We start from the raw sequence: 15,108 nt of genomic DNA, 5'->3' as shown, positions 1-15,108 counted from the left end.
TGTCTGTATACCTATCTGATCTGTCTGTCTGTATACCTATCTGATCTGTCTGTCTATTGGTCTGTCTGTATACCTATCTGATCTGTCTTTCTGTTGGTCTGTCTGTATACCTATCTGATCTTTCTGTCTGTTGGTCTGTCTGTATACCTATCTGAACTGTCTGTCTGTTGGTCTGTCTGTATACCTATCTGATCTGTCTGTCTGTTGGTCTGTCTGTATACCTATCTGATCAGTCTGTCTGTATACCTATCTGATCTGTCTGTCTGTTGGTGTGTCTGTATACCTATCTGATCTGTCTGTCTGTTGGTCTGTCTGTATACCTATCTGATTAGTCTGTCTGTATACCTATCTGATCTGTCTGTCTGTTGGTGTGTCTGTATACCTATCTGATCTGTGTGTCTGTTGGTCTGTCTGTATACCTATCTGATCTGTCTGTCTGTTGGTCTGTCTGTATACCTATCTGATCTTTCTGTCTGTTGGTCTGTCTGTATACCTATCTGATCTTTCTGTCTGTTGGTCTGTCTGTATACCTATCTGATCTGTCTGTCTGTTGGTCTGTCTGTATACCTATCTGATCAGTCTGTCTGTATACCTATCTGATCTGTCTGTCTGTTGGTGTGTCTGTATACCCATCTGATCAGTCTGTCTGTATACCTATCTGATCTGTCTGTCTGTTGGTCTGTCTGTATACCTATCTGATCTGTCTATCTGTTGGTCTGTCTGTATACCTATCTGATCTTTCTGTCTGTTGGTCTGTCTGTATACCTATCTGATCTTTCTGTCTGTTGGTCTGTCTGTATACCTATCTGATCTGTCTGTCTGTTGGTCTGTCTGTATACCTATCTGATCAGTCTGTCTGTATACCTATCTGATCTGTCTGCCTGTATACCTATCTGATCTGTCTGTCTGTACACCTATCTGATCTGTCTGTATGTTGGTCTGTCTGTATACCTATCTGATCTGTCTGTCTGTTGGTCTGTCTGTATACCTATCTGATCTGTCTGTCTGTATACCTATCTGATCTGTCTGCCTGTTGGTCTGTCTGTATACCTATCTGATCTGTCTATCTGTTGGTCTGTCTGTATACCTATCTGATCTGTCTGTCTGTTGGTCTGTCTGTATACCTATCTGATCTGTCTGTCTGTTGGTCTGTCTGTACACCTATCTGATCTTTCTGTCTGTTGGTCTGTCTGTATACCTATCTGATCTTTCTGTCTGTTGGACTGTCTGTATACCTATCTGATCTTTCTGTCTGTTGGTCTGTCTGTATACCTATCTGATCTGTCTGTCTGTTGGTCTGTCTGTATACCTATCTGATCTGTCTGTCTGTTGGTCTGTCTGTATACCTATCTGATCAGTCTGTCTGTATACCTATCTGATCTGTCTGTCTGTTGGTGTGTCTGTATACCTATCTGATCTGTCCGTCTGTTGGTCTGTCTGTATACCTATCTGATCTTTCTCTCTGTTGGTCTGTCTGTATACCTATCTGATCTTTCTGTCTGTGGGTCTGTTCGTATACCTATCTGAACTGTCTGTCTGTTGGTCTGTCTGTATACCTATCTGATCTGTCTGTCTGTTGGTCTGTCTGTATACCTATCTGATCTGTCTATCTGTTGGTCTGTCTGTATACCTATCTTGATCTTTCTGTCTGTTGGTCTGTCTGTATACCTATCTGATCTGTCTGTCTGTTGGTTTGTCTGTATACCTATCTGATCTTTCTGTCTGTTGGTCTGTCTGTATACCTATCTGATCTGTCTGTCTGTTGGTCTGTCTGTATACCTATCTGATCAGTCTGTCTGTATACCTATCTGATCTGTCTGTCTTTTGGTCTGTCTGTATACCTATCTGATCTGTCTGTCTGTTGGTCTGTCTGTATACATATCTGATCTGTCTGTCTGTATACCTATCTGATCTGTCTGTCTGTTGGTCTGTCTGTATACCTATCTGATCTGTCTGTCTGTTGTTCTGTCTGTATACCTATCTGATCTGTCTGTCTGTATACCTATCTGATCTGTCTGTCTGTTGGTCTGTCTTTATACCTATCTGATCTGACAGTCTGTTGGTCTGTCTGTATACCTATCTGATCTGTCTATCTGTTGGTCTGTCTGTATACCTATGTGATCTGTCTGTCTGTTGGTCTGTCTGTATACCTATCCGATCTGTCTTTCTGTTGGTCTGTCTGTACACCTATCTGATCTTTCTGTCTGTTGGTCTGTCTGTATACCTATCTGATCTTTCTGTCTGTTGGTCTGTCTGTATACCTATCTGATCTTTCTGTCTGTTGGTCTGTCTGTATACATATCTGATCTGTCTGTCTGTTGGTCTGTCTGTATACCTATGTGATCCTTCTGTCTGTTGTTCTGTCTGTATACCTATCTGATCTTTCTGTCTGTTGGTCTGTCTGTATACCTATCTGATCTTTCTGTCTGTTGGTCTGTCTGTATACCTATCTGATCTGTCTGTCTGTTGGTCTGTCTGTATACCTATCTGATCTGTCTGTCTGTATACCTATCTGATATTTCTGTCTGTTGGTCTGTCTGTACACCTATCTGATCTTTCTGTCTCTTGGTCTGTCTGTATACCTATCTGATCTTTCTGTCTGTTGGTCTATCTGTATACCTATCTGATCTGTCTGTCTGTATACCTATCTGATCTGTCTGTCTGTTGGTGTGTCTGTATACCTATCTGATCAGTCTGTCTGTATACCTATCTGATCTTTCTATCTGTTGGTCTGTCTGTATACCTATCTGATCTTTCTGTCTGTTGGTCTGTCTGTATACCTATCTGATCTTTCTGTCTGTTGGTCTGTCTGTATACCTATCTGATCTTTCTGTCTGTTGGTCTGTCTGTATACCTATCTGATCAGTCTGTCTGTATACCTATCTGATCTGTCTGTCTATTGGTCTGTCTGTATACCTATCTGATCTGTCTATCTGTTGGTCTGTCTGTATACCTATCTGATCTTTCTGTCTGTTGGTCTGTCTGTATACCTATCTGATCTTTCTGTCTGTTGGTCTGTCTGTATACCTACCTGATCTGTCTGTCTGTTGGTCTTTCTGTATACCTATCTGATCAGTCTGTCTGTATACCTATGTCATCTGTCTGTCTGTTGGTGTGTCTGTATACCTATCTGATCTGTCTGTCTGTTGGTCTGTCTGTATACCTATCTGATCAGTCTGTCTGTATACCTATCTGATATGTCTGTCTGTTGGTGTGTCTGTATACCTATCTGATCTTTCTGTCTGTTGGTCTGTCTGTATACCTATCTGATCTGTCCGTCTGTTGGTCTGTCTGTATACCTATGTGATCCTTCTGTCTGTTGTTCTGTCTGTATACCTATCTGATCTTTCTGTCTGTTGGTCTGTCTGTATACCTATCTGATCTTTCTGTCTGTTGGTCTGTCTGTATACCTATCTGATCTGTCTGTCTGTTGGTCTGTCTGTATACCTATCTGATCTGTCTGTCTGTATACCTATCTGATATTTCTGTCTGTTGGTCTGTCTGTACACCTATCTGATCTTTCTGTCTCTTGGTCTGTCTGTATACCTATCTGATCTTTCTGTCTGTTGGTCTATCTGTATACCTATCTGATCTGTCTGTCTGTTGGTCTGTCTGTATACCTATCTGATCAGTCTGTCTGTATACCTATCTAATCTGTCTGTCTGTTCGTCTGTCTGTATACCTATCTGATCTGTCTGTCTGTATACCTATCTGATCTGTCTGTCTATTGGTCTGTCTGTATACCTATCTGATCTGTCTATGTGTTGGTCTGTCTGTATACCTATCTGATCTTTCTGTCTGTTGGTCTGTTTGTATACCTATCTGAACTGTCTGTCTGTTGGTCTGTCTGTATACCTATCTGATCTGTCTGTCTGTTGGTCTGTCTGTATACCTATCTGATCAGTCTGTCTGTATACCTATCTGATCTGTCTGTCTGTTGGTGTGTCTGTATACCTATCTGATCTGTCTGTCTGTTGTTCTGTCTGTATACCTATCTGATCTGTCTGTCTGTATACCTATCTGATCTGTCTGTCTGTTGGTCTGTCTTTATACCTATCTGATCTGTCTGTCTGTTGGTCTGTCTGTATACCTATCTGATCTGTCTATCTGTTGGTCTGTCTGTATACCTATGTGATCTGTCTGTCTGTTGGTCTGTCTGTATACCTATCCGATCTGTCTTTCTGTTGGTCTGTCTGTACACCTATCTGATCTTTCTGTCTGTTGGTCTGTCTGTATACCTATCTGATCTTTCTGTCTGTTGGTCTGTCTGTATACATATCTGATCTGTCTGTTGGTCTGTCTGTATACCTATCTGATCTGTCTATCTGTTGGTCTGTCTGTATACCTATGTGATCTGTCTGTCTGTTGGTCTGTCTGTATACCTATCCGATCTGTCTTTCTGTTGGTCTGTCTGTACACCTATCTGATCTTTCTGTCTGTTGGTCTGTCTGTATACCTATCTGATCTTTCTGTCTGTTGGTCTGTCTGTATACCTATCTGATCTTTCTGTCTGTTGGTCTGTCTGTATACATATCTGATCTGTCTGTCTGTTGGTCTGTCTGTATACCTATGTGATCCTTCTGTCTGTTGTTCTGTCTGTATACCTATCTGATCTTTCTGTCTGTTGGTCTGTCTGTATACCGATCTGATCTTTCTGTCTGTTGGTCTGTCTGTATACCTATCTGATCTGTCTGTCTGTTGGTCTGTCTGTATACCTATCTGATCTGTCTGTCTGTATACCTATCTGATATTTCTGTCTGTTGGTCTGTCTGTACACCTATCTGATCTTTCTGTCTCTTGGTCTGTCTGTATACCTATCTGATCTTTCTGTCTGTTGGTCTATCTGTATACCTATCTGATCTGTCTGTCTGTATACCTATCTGATCTGTCTGTCTGTTGGTGTGTCTGTATACCTATCTGATCAGTCTGTCTGTATACCTATCTGATCTTTCTATCTGTTGGTCTGTCTGTATACCTATCTGATCTTTCTGTCTGTTGGTCTGTCTGTATACCTATCTGATCTTTCTGTCTGTTGGTCTGTCTGTATACCTATCTGATCTTTCTGTCTGTTGGTCTGTCTGTATACCTATCTGATCAGTCTGTCTGTATACCTATCTGATCTGTCTGTCTATTGGTCTGTCTGTATACCTATCTGATCTGTCTATCTGTTGGTCTGTCTGTATACCTATCTGATCTTTCTGTCTGTTGGTCTGTCTGTATACCTATCTGATCTTTCTGTCTGTTGGTCTGTCTGTATACCTACCTGATCTGTCTGTCTGTTGGTCTTTCTGTATACCTATCTGATCAGTCTGTCTGTATACCTATGTCATCTGTCTGTCTGTTGGTGTGTCTGTATACCTATCTGATCTGTCTGTCTGTTGGTCTGTCTGTATACCTATCTGATCAGTCTGTCTGTATACCTATCTGATCTGTCTGTCTGTTGGTGTGTCTGTATACCTATCTGATCTTTCTGTCTGTTGGTCTGTCTGTATACCTATCTGATCTGTCTGTCTGTTGGTCTGTCTGTATACCTATGTGATCCTTCTGTCTGTTGTTCTGTCTGTATACCTATCTGATCTTTCTGTCTGTTGGTCTGTCTGTATACCTATCTGATCTTTCTGTCTGTTGGTCTGTCTGTATACCTATCTGATCTGTCTGTCTGTTGGTCTGTCTGTATACCTATCTGATCTGTCTGTCTGTATACCTATCTGATATTTCTGTCTGTTGGTCTGTCTGTACACCTATCTGATCTTTCTGTCTCTTGGTCTGTCTGTATACCTATCTGATCTTTCTGTCTGTTGGTCTATCTGTATACCTATCTGATCTGTCTGTCTGTTGGTCTGTCTGTATACCTATCTGATCAGTCTGTCTGTATACCTATCTAATCTGTCTGTCTGTTCGTCTGTCTGTATACCTATCTGATCTGTCTGTCTGTATACCTATCTGATCTGTCTGTCTATTGGTCTGTCTGTATACCTATCTGATCTGTCTATCTGTTGGTCTGTCTGTATACCTATCTGATCTTTCTGTCTGTTGGTCTGTCTGTATACCTATCTGAACTGTCTGTCTGTTGGTCTGTCTGTATACCTATCTGATCTGTCTGTCTGTTGGTCTGTCTGTATACCTATCTGATCAGTCTGTCTGTATACCTATCTGATCTGTCTGTCTGTTGGTGTGTCTGTATACCTATCTGATCTGTCTGTCTGTTGTTCTGTCTGTATACCTATCTGATCTGTCTGTCTGTATACCTATCTGATCTGTCTGTCTGTTGGTCTGTCTTTATACCTATCTGATCTGTCTGTCTGTTGGTCTGTCTGTATACCTATCTGATCTGTCTATCTGTTGGTCTGTCTGTATACCTATGTGATCTGTCTGTCTGTTGGTCTGTCTGTATACCTATCCGATCTGTCTTTCTGTTGGTCTGTCTGTACACCTATCTGATCTTTCTGTCTGTTGGTCTGTCTGTATACCTATCTGATCTTTCTGTCTGTTGGTCTGTCTGTATACCTATCTGATCTTTCTGTCTGTTGGTCTGTCTGTATACATATCTGATCTGTCTGTCTGTTGGTCTGTCTGTATACCTATGTGATCCTTCTGTCTGTTGTTCTGTCTGTATACCTATCTGATCTTTCTGTCTGTTGGTCTGTCTGTAAACCTATCTGATCTTTCTGTCTGTTGGTCTGTCTGTATACCTATCTGATCTGTCTGTCTGTTGGTCTGTCTGTATACCTATCTGATCTGTCTGTCTGTATACCTATCTGATATTTCTGTCTGTTGGTCTGTCTGTACACCTATCTGATCTTTCTGTCTCTTGGTCTGTCTGTATACCTATCTGATCTTTCTGTCTGTTGGTCTATCTGTATACCTATCTGATCTGTCTGTCTGTATACCTATCTGATCTGTCTGTCTGTTGGTGTGTCTGTATACCTATCTGATCAGTCTGTCTGTATACCTATCTGATCTTTCTATCTGTTGGTCTGTCTGTATACCTATCTGATCTTTCTGTCTGTTGGTCTGTCTGTATACCTATCTGATCTTTCTGTCTGTTGGTCTGTCTGTATACCTATCTGATCTTTCTGTCTGTTGGTCTGTCTGTATACCTATCTGATCAGTCTGTCTGTATACCTATCTGATCTGTCTGTCTGTTGGTCTGTCTGTATACCTATCTGATCTGTCTATCTGTTGGTCTGTCTGTATACCTATCTGATCTTTCTGTCTGTTGGTCTGTCTGTATACCTATCTGATCTTTCTGTCTGTTGGTCTGTCTGTATACCTACCTGATCTGTCTGTCTGTTGGTCTTTCTGTATACCTATCTGATCAGTCTGTCTGTATACCTATGTCATCTGTCTGTCTGTTGGTGTGTCTGTATACCTATCTGATCTGTCTGTCTGTTGGTCTGTCTGTATACCTATGTGATCAGTCTGTCTGTATACCTATCTGATCTGTCTGTCTGTTGGTGTGTCTGTATACCTATCTGATCTGTCTGTCTGTTGGTCTGTCTGTATACCTATCTGATCTTTCTGTCTGTTGGTCTGTCTGTATACCTATCTGATCTTTCTGTCTGTGGGTCTGTTCGTATACCTATCTGAACTGTCTGTCTGTTGGTCTGTCTGTATACCTATCTGATCTGTCTATCTGTTGGGCTGTCTGTATACCTATCTTGATCTTTCTGTCTGTTGGTCTGTCTGTATACCTATCTGATCTGTCTGTCTGTTGGTTTGTCTGTATACCTATCTGATCTTTCTGTCTGTTGGTCTGTCTGTATACCTATCTGATCTGTCTTTCTGTTGGTCTGTCTGTATACCTATCTGATCAGTCTGTCTGTATACCTATCTGATCTGTCTGTCTTTTGGTCTGTCTGTATACCTATCTGATCTGTCTGTCTGTTGGTCTGTCTGTATACCTATCTGATCTGTCTGTCTGTATACCTATCTGATCTGTCTGTCTGTTGGTCTGTCTGTATACCTATCTGATCTGTCTGTCTGTTGTTCTGTCTGTATACCTATCTGATCTGTCTGTCTGTATACCTATCTGATCTGTCTGTCTGTTGGTCTGTCTGTATACCTATGTGATCTGTCTGTCTGTTGGTCTGTCTGTATACCTATCTGATCTGTCTTTCTGTTGGTCTGTCTGTACACCTATCTGATCTTTCTGTCTGTTGGTCTGTCTGTATACCTATCTGATCTTTCTGTCTGTTGGTCTGTCTGTATACCTATCTGATCTGTCATTCTGTTGGTCTGTCTGTATACCTATCTGATCTTTCTGTCTGTTGGTCTGTCTGTATACCTATCTGATCTTTCTGTCTGTTGGTCTGTCTGTATACCTATCTGATCTGTCTGTCTGTTGGTCTGTCTGTATACCTATGTGATCCTTCTGTCTGTTGTTCTGTCTGTATACCTATCTGATCTTTCTGTCTGTTGGTCTGTCTGTATACCTATCTGATCTTTCTGTCTGTTGGTCTGTTTGTATACCTATCTGATCTGTCTGTCTGTTGGTCTGTCTGTATACCTATCTGATCTGTCTGTCTGTATACCTATCTGATATTTCTGTCTGTTGGTCTGTCTGTACACCTATCTGATCTTTCTGTCTCTTGGTCTGTCTGTATACCTATCTGATCTTTCTGTCTGTTGGTCTATCTGTATACCTATCTGATCTGTCTGTCTGTTGGTCTGTCTGTATACCTATCTGATCAGTCTGTCTGTATACCTATCTAATCTGTCTGTCTGTTCGTCTGTCTGTATACCTATCTGATCTGTCTGTCTGTATACCTATCTGATCTGTCTGTCTATTGGTCTGTCTGTATACCTATCTGATCTGTCTATCTGTTGGTCTGTCTGTATACCTATCTGATCTTTCTGTCTGTTGGTCTGTCTGTATACCTATCTGAACTGTCTGTCTGTTGGTCTGTCTGTATACCTATCTGATCTGTCTGTCTGTTGGTCTGTCTGTATACCTATCTGATCAGTCTGTCTGTATACCTATCTGATCTGTCTGTCTGTTGGTGTGTCTGTATACCTATCTGATCTGTCTGTCTGTTGTTCTGTCTGTATACCTATCTGATCTGTCTGTCTGTATACCTATCTGATCTGTCTGTCTGTTGGTCTGTCTTTAAACCTATCTGATCTGTCTGTCTGTTGGTCTGTCTGTATACCTATCTGATCTGTCTATCTGTTGGTCTGTCTGTATACCTATGTGATCTGTCTGTCTGTTGGTCTGTCTGTATACCTATCCGATCTGTCTTTCTGTTGGTCTGTCTGTACACCTATCTGATCTTTCTGTCTGTTGGTCTGTCTGTATACCTATCTGATCTTTCTGTCTGTTGGTCTGTCTGTATACCTATCTTATCTTTCTGTCTGTTGGTCTGTCTGTATACATATCTGATCTGTCTGTCTGTTGGTCTGTCTGTATACCTATGTGATCCTTCTGTCTGTTGTTCTGTCTGTATACCTATCTGATCTTTCTGTCTGTTGGTCTGTCTGTAAACCTATCTGATCTTTCTGTCTGTTGGTCTGTCTGTATACCTATCTGATCTGTCTGTCTGTTGGTCTGTCTGTATACCTATCTGATCTGTCTGTCTGTATACCTATCTGATATTTCTGTCTGTTGGTCTGTCTGTACACCTATCTGATCTTTCTGTCTCTTGGTCTGTCTGTATACCTATCTGATCTTTCTGTCTGTTGGTCTATCTGTATACCTATCTGATCTGTCTGTCTGTATACCTATCTGATCTGTCTGTCTGTTGGTGTGTCTGTATACCTATCTGATCAGTCTGTCTGTATACCTATCTGATCTTTCTATCTGTTGGTCTGTCTGTATACCTATCTGATCTTTCTGTCTGTTGGTCTGTCTGTATACCTATCTGATCTTTCTGTCTGTTGGTCTGTCTGTATACCTATCTGATCTTTCTGTCTGTTGGTCTGTCTGTATACCTATCTGATCAGTCTGTCTGTATACCTATCTGATCTGTCTGTCTGTTGGTCTGTCTGTATACCTATCTGATCTGTCTATCTGTTGGTCTGTCTGTATACCTATCTGATCTTTCTGTCTGTTGGTCTGTCTGTATACCTATCTGATCTTTCTGTCTGTTGGTCTGTCTGTATACCTACCTGATCTGTCTGTCTGTTGGTCTTTCTGTATACCTATCTGATCAGTCTGTCTGTATACCTATGTCATCTGTCTGTCTGTTGGTGTGTCTGTATACCTATCTGATCTGTCTGTCTGTTGGTCTGTCTGTATACCTATCTGATCAGTCTGTCTGTATACCTATCTGATCTGTCTGTCTGTTGGTGTGTCTGTATACCTATCTGATCTGTCTGTCTGTTGGTCTGTCTGTATACCTATCTGATCTTTCTGTCTGTTGGTCTGTCTGTATACCTATCTGATCTTTCTGTCTGTGGGTCTGTTCGTATACCTATCTGAACTGTCTGTCTATTGGTCTGTCTGTATACCTATCTGATCAGTCTGTCTGTATACCTATCTGATCTGTCTGTCTGTTGGTCTGTCTGTATACCTATCTGATCTGTCTATCTGTTGGTCTGTCTGTATACCTATCTTGATCTTTCTGTCTGTTGGTCTGTCTGTATACCTATCTGATCTGTCTGTCTGTTGGTTTGTCTGTATACCTATCTGATCTTTCTGTCTGTTGGTCTGTCTGTATACCTATCTGATCTGTCTTTCTGTTGGTCTGTCTGTATACCTATCTGATCAGTCTGTCTGTATACCTATCTGATCTGTCTGTCTTTTGGTCTGTCTGTATACCTATCTGATCTGTCTGTCTGTTGGTCTGTCTGTATACCTATCTGATCTGTCTGTCTGTATACCTATCTGATCTGTCTGTCTGTTGGTCTGTCTGTATACCTATCTGATCTGTCTGTCTGTTGTTTTGTCTGTATACCTATCTGATCTGTCTGTCTGTATACCTATCTGATCTGTCTGTCTGTTGGTCTGTCTGTATACCTATGTGATCTGTCTGTCTGTTGGTCTGTCTGTATACCTATCTGATCTGTCTTTCTGTTGGTCTGTCTGTACACCTATCTGATCTTTCTGTCTGTTGGTCTGTCTGTATACCTATCTGATCTGTCTGTCTGTTGGTGTGTCTGTATACCTATGTGATCCTTCTGTCTGTTGTTCTGTCTGTATACCTATCTGATCTTTCTGTCTGTTGGTCTGTCTGTATACCTATCTGATCTTTCTGTCTGTTGGTCTGTTTGTATACCTATCTGATCTGTCTGTCTGTTGGTCTGTCTGTATACCTATCTGATCTGTCTGTCTCTTGGTCTGTCTGTATACCTATCTGATCTTTCTGTCTGTTGGTCTATCTGTATACCTATCTGATCTTTCTGTCTCTTGGTCTGTCTGTATACCTATCTGATATTTCTGTCTGTTGGTCTGTCTGTACACCTATCTGATCTTTCTGTCTCTTGGTCTGTCTGTATACCTATCTGATCTTTCTGTCTGTTGGTCTATCTGTATACCTATCTGATCTGTCTGTCTGTTGGTCTGTCTGTATACCTATCTGATCAGTCTGTCTGTATACCTATCTAATCTGTCTGTCTGTTCGTCTGTCTGTATACCTATCTGATCTGTCTGTCTGTATACCTATCTGATCTGTCTGTCTATTGGTCTGTCTGTATACCTATCTGATCTGTCTATCTGTTGGTCTGTCTGTATACCTATCTGATCTTTCTGTCTGTTGGTCTGTCTGTATACCTATCTGAACTGTCTGTCTGTTGGTCTGTCTGTATACCTATCTGATCTGTCTGTCTGTTGGTCTGTCTGTATACCTATCTGATCAGTCTGTCTGTATACCTATCTGATCTGTCTGTCTGTTGGTGTGTCTGTATACCTATCTGATCTGTCTGTCTGTTGGTCTGTCTGTATACCTATCTGATTAGTCTGTCTGTATACCTATCTGATCTGTCTGTCTGTTGGTGAGTCTGTATACCTATCTGATCTGTGTGTCTGTTGGTCTGTCTGTATACCTATCTGATCTGTCTGTCTGTTGGTCTGTCTGTATACCTATCTGATCTTTCTGTCTGTTGGTCTGTCTGTATACCTATCTGATCTTTCTGTCTGTTGGTCTGTCTGTATACCTATCTGATCTGTCTGTCTGTTGGTCTGTCTGTATACCTATCTGATCAGTCTGTCTGTATACCTATCTGATCTGTCTGTCTGTTGGTGTGTCTGTATACCCATCTGATCAGTCTGTCTGTATACCTATCTGATCTGTTTGTCTGTTGGTCTGTCTGTATACCTATCTGATCTGTCTATCTGTTGGTCTGTCTGTATACCTATCTGATCTTTCTGTCTGTTGGTCTGTCTGTATACCTATCTGATCTGTCTGTCTGTTGGTCTGCCTGTATACCTATCTGATCTGTCTGTCTGTACACCTATCTGATCTGTCTGTATGTTGGTCTGTCTGTATACCTATCTGATCTGTCTGTCTGTTGGTCTGTCTGTATACCTATCTGATCTGTCTGTCTGTATACCTATCTGATCTGTCTGCCTGTTGGTCTGTCTGTATACCTATCTGATCTGTCTGTCTGTTGGTCTGTCTGTATACCTATCTGATTAGTCTGTCTGTATACCTATCTGATCTGTCTGTCTGTTGGTGTGTCTGTATACCTATCTGATCTGTGTGTCTGTTGGTCTGTCTGTATACCTATCTGATCTGTCTGTCTGTTGGTCTGTCTGTATACCTATCTGATCTTTCTGTCTGTTGGTCTGTCTGTATACCTATCTGATCTTTCTGTCTGTTGGTCTGTCTGTATACCTATCTGATCTGTCTGTCTGTTGGTCTGTCTGTATACCTATCTGATCAGTCTGTCTGTATACCTATCTGATCTGTCTGTCTGTTGGTGTGTCTGTATACCCATCTGATCAGTCTGTCTGTATACCTATCTGATCTGTCTGTCTGTTGGTTTGTCTGTATACCTATCTGATCTGTCTATCTGTTGGTCTGTCTGTATACCTATCTGATCTTTCTGTCTGTTGGTCTGTCTGTATACCTATCTGATCTTTCTGTCTGTTGGTCTGTCTGTATACCTATCTGATCTGTCTGTCTGTTGGTCTGTCTGTATACCTATCTGATCAGTCTGTCTGTATACCTATCTGATCTGTCTGCCTGTATACCTATCTGATCTGTCTGTCTGTACACCTATCTGATCTGTCTGTATGTTGGTCTGTCTGTATACCTATCTGATCTGTCTGTCTGTTGGTCTGTCTGTATACCTATCTGATCTGTCTGTCTGTATACCTATCTGATCTGTCTGCCTGTTGGTCTGTCTGTATACCTATCTGATCTGTCTATCTGTTGGTCTGTCTGTATACCTATCTGATCTGTCTGTCTGTTGGTCTGTCTGTATACCTATCTGATCTGTCTGTCTGTTGGTCTGTCTGTATACCTATCTGATCAGTCTGTCTGTATACCTATCTGATCTGTCTGTCTGTTGGTGTGTCTGTATACCTATCTGATCTTTCTGTCTGTTGGTCTGTCTGTATACCTATCTGATCTGTCTGTCTGTTGGTCTGTCTGTATACCTATGTGATCCTTCTGTCTGTTGTTCTGTCTGTATACCTATCTGATCTTTCTGTCTGTTGGTCTGTCTGTATACCTATCTGATCTTTCTGTCTGTTGGTCTGTCTGTATACCTATCTGATCTGTCTGTCTGTTGGTCTGTCTGTATACCTATCTGATCTGTCTGTCTGTATACCTATCTGATATTTCTGTCTGTTCGTCTGTCTGTATACCTATCTGATCTGTCTGTCTGTATACCTATCTGATCTGTCTGTCTATTGGTCTGTCTGTATACCTATCTGATCTGTCTATCTGTTGGTCTGTCTGTATACCTATCTGATCTTTCTGTCTGTTGGTCTGTCTGTATACCTATCTGAACTGTCTGTCTGTTGGTCTGTCTGTATACCTATCTGATCTGTCTGTCTGTTGGTCTGTCTGTATACCTATCTGATCAGTCTGTCTGTATACCTATCTGATCTGTCTGTCTGTTGGTGTGTCTGTATACCTATCTGATCTGTCTGTCTGTTGTTCTGTCTGTATACCTATCTGATCTGTCTGTCTGTATACCTATCTGATCTGTCTGTCTGTTGGTCTGTCTTTATACCTATCTGATCTGTCTGTCTGTTGGTCTGTCTGTATACCTATCTGATCTGTCTATCTGTTGGTCTGTCTGTATACCTATGTGATCTGTCTGTCTGTTGGTCTGTCTGTATACCTATCCGATCTGTCTTTCTGTTGGTCTGTCTGTACACCTATCTGATCTTTCTGTCTGTTGGTCTGTCTGTATACCTATCTGATCTTTCTGTCTGTTGGTCTGTCTGTATACCTATCTGATCTTTCTGTCTGTTGGTCTGTCTGTATACCTATCTGATCTTTCTGTCTGTTGGTCTGTCTGTATACCTATCTGATCAGTCTGTCTGTATACCTATCTGATCTGTCTGTCTGTTGGTCTGTCTGTATACCTATCTGATCTGTCTATCTGTTGGTCTGTCTGTATACCTATCTGATCTTTCTGTCTGTTGGTCTGTCTGTATACCTATCTGATCTTTCTGTCTGTTGGTCTGTCTGTATACCTACCTGATCTGTCTGTCTGTTGGTCTTTCTGTATACCTATCTGATCAGTCTGTCTGTATACCTATGTCATCTGTCTGTCTGTTGGTGTGTCTGTATACCTATCTGATCTGTCTGTCTGTTGGTCTGTCTGTATACCTATCTGATCAGTCTGTCTGTATACCTATCTGATCTGTCTGTCTGTTGGTGTGTCTGTATACCTATCTGATCTGTCTGTCTGTTGGTCTGTCTGTATACCTATCTGATCTTTCTGTCTGTTGGTCTGTCAGTATACCTATCTGATCTTTCTGTCTGTGGGTCTGTTCGTATACCTATCTGAACTGTCTGTCTGTTGGTCTGTCTGTATACCTATCTGATCAGTCTGTCTGTATACCTATCTGATCTGTCTGTCTGTTGGTCTGTCTGTATACCTATCTGATCTGTCTATCTGTTGGTCTGTCTGTATACCTATCTTGATCTTTCTGTCTGTTGGTCTGTCTGTATACCTATCTGATCGGTCTGTCTGTTGGTTTGTCTGTAT

This window comes from Lampris incognitus, chromosome 1, assembly GCF_029633865.1.
Source record: "Lampris incognitus isolate fLamInc1 chromosome 1, fLamInc1.hap2, whole genome shotgun sequence".
Classification (NCBI taxonomy): Eukaryota; Metazoa; Chordata; class Actinopteri; order Lampriformes; family Lampridae; genus Lampris; species Lampris incognitus.
Note: the sequence above shows the minus strand (reverse complement) of the source record.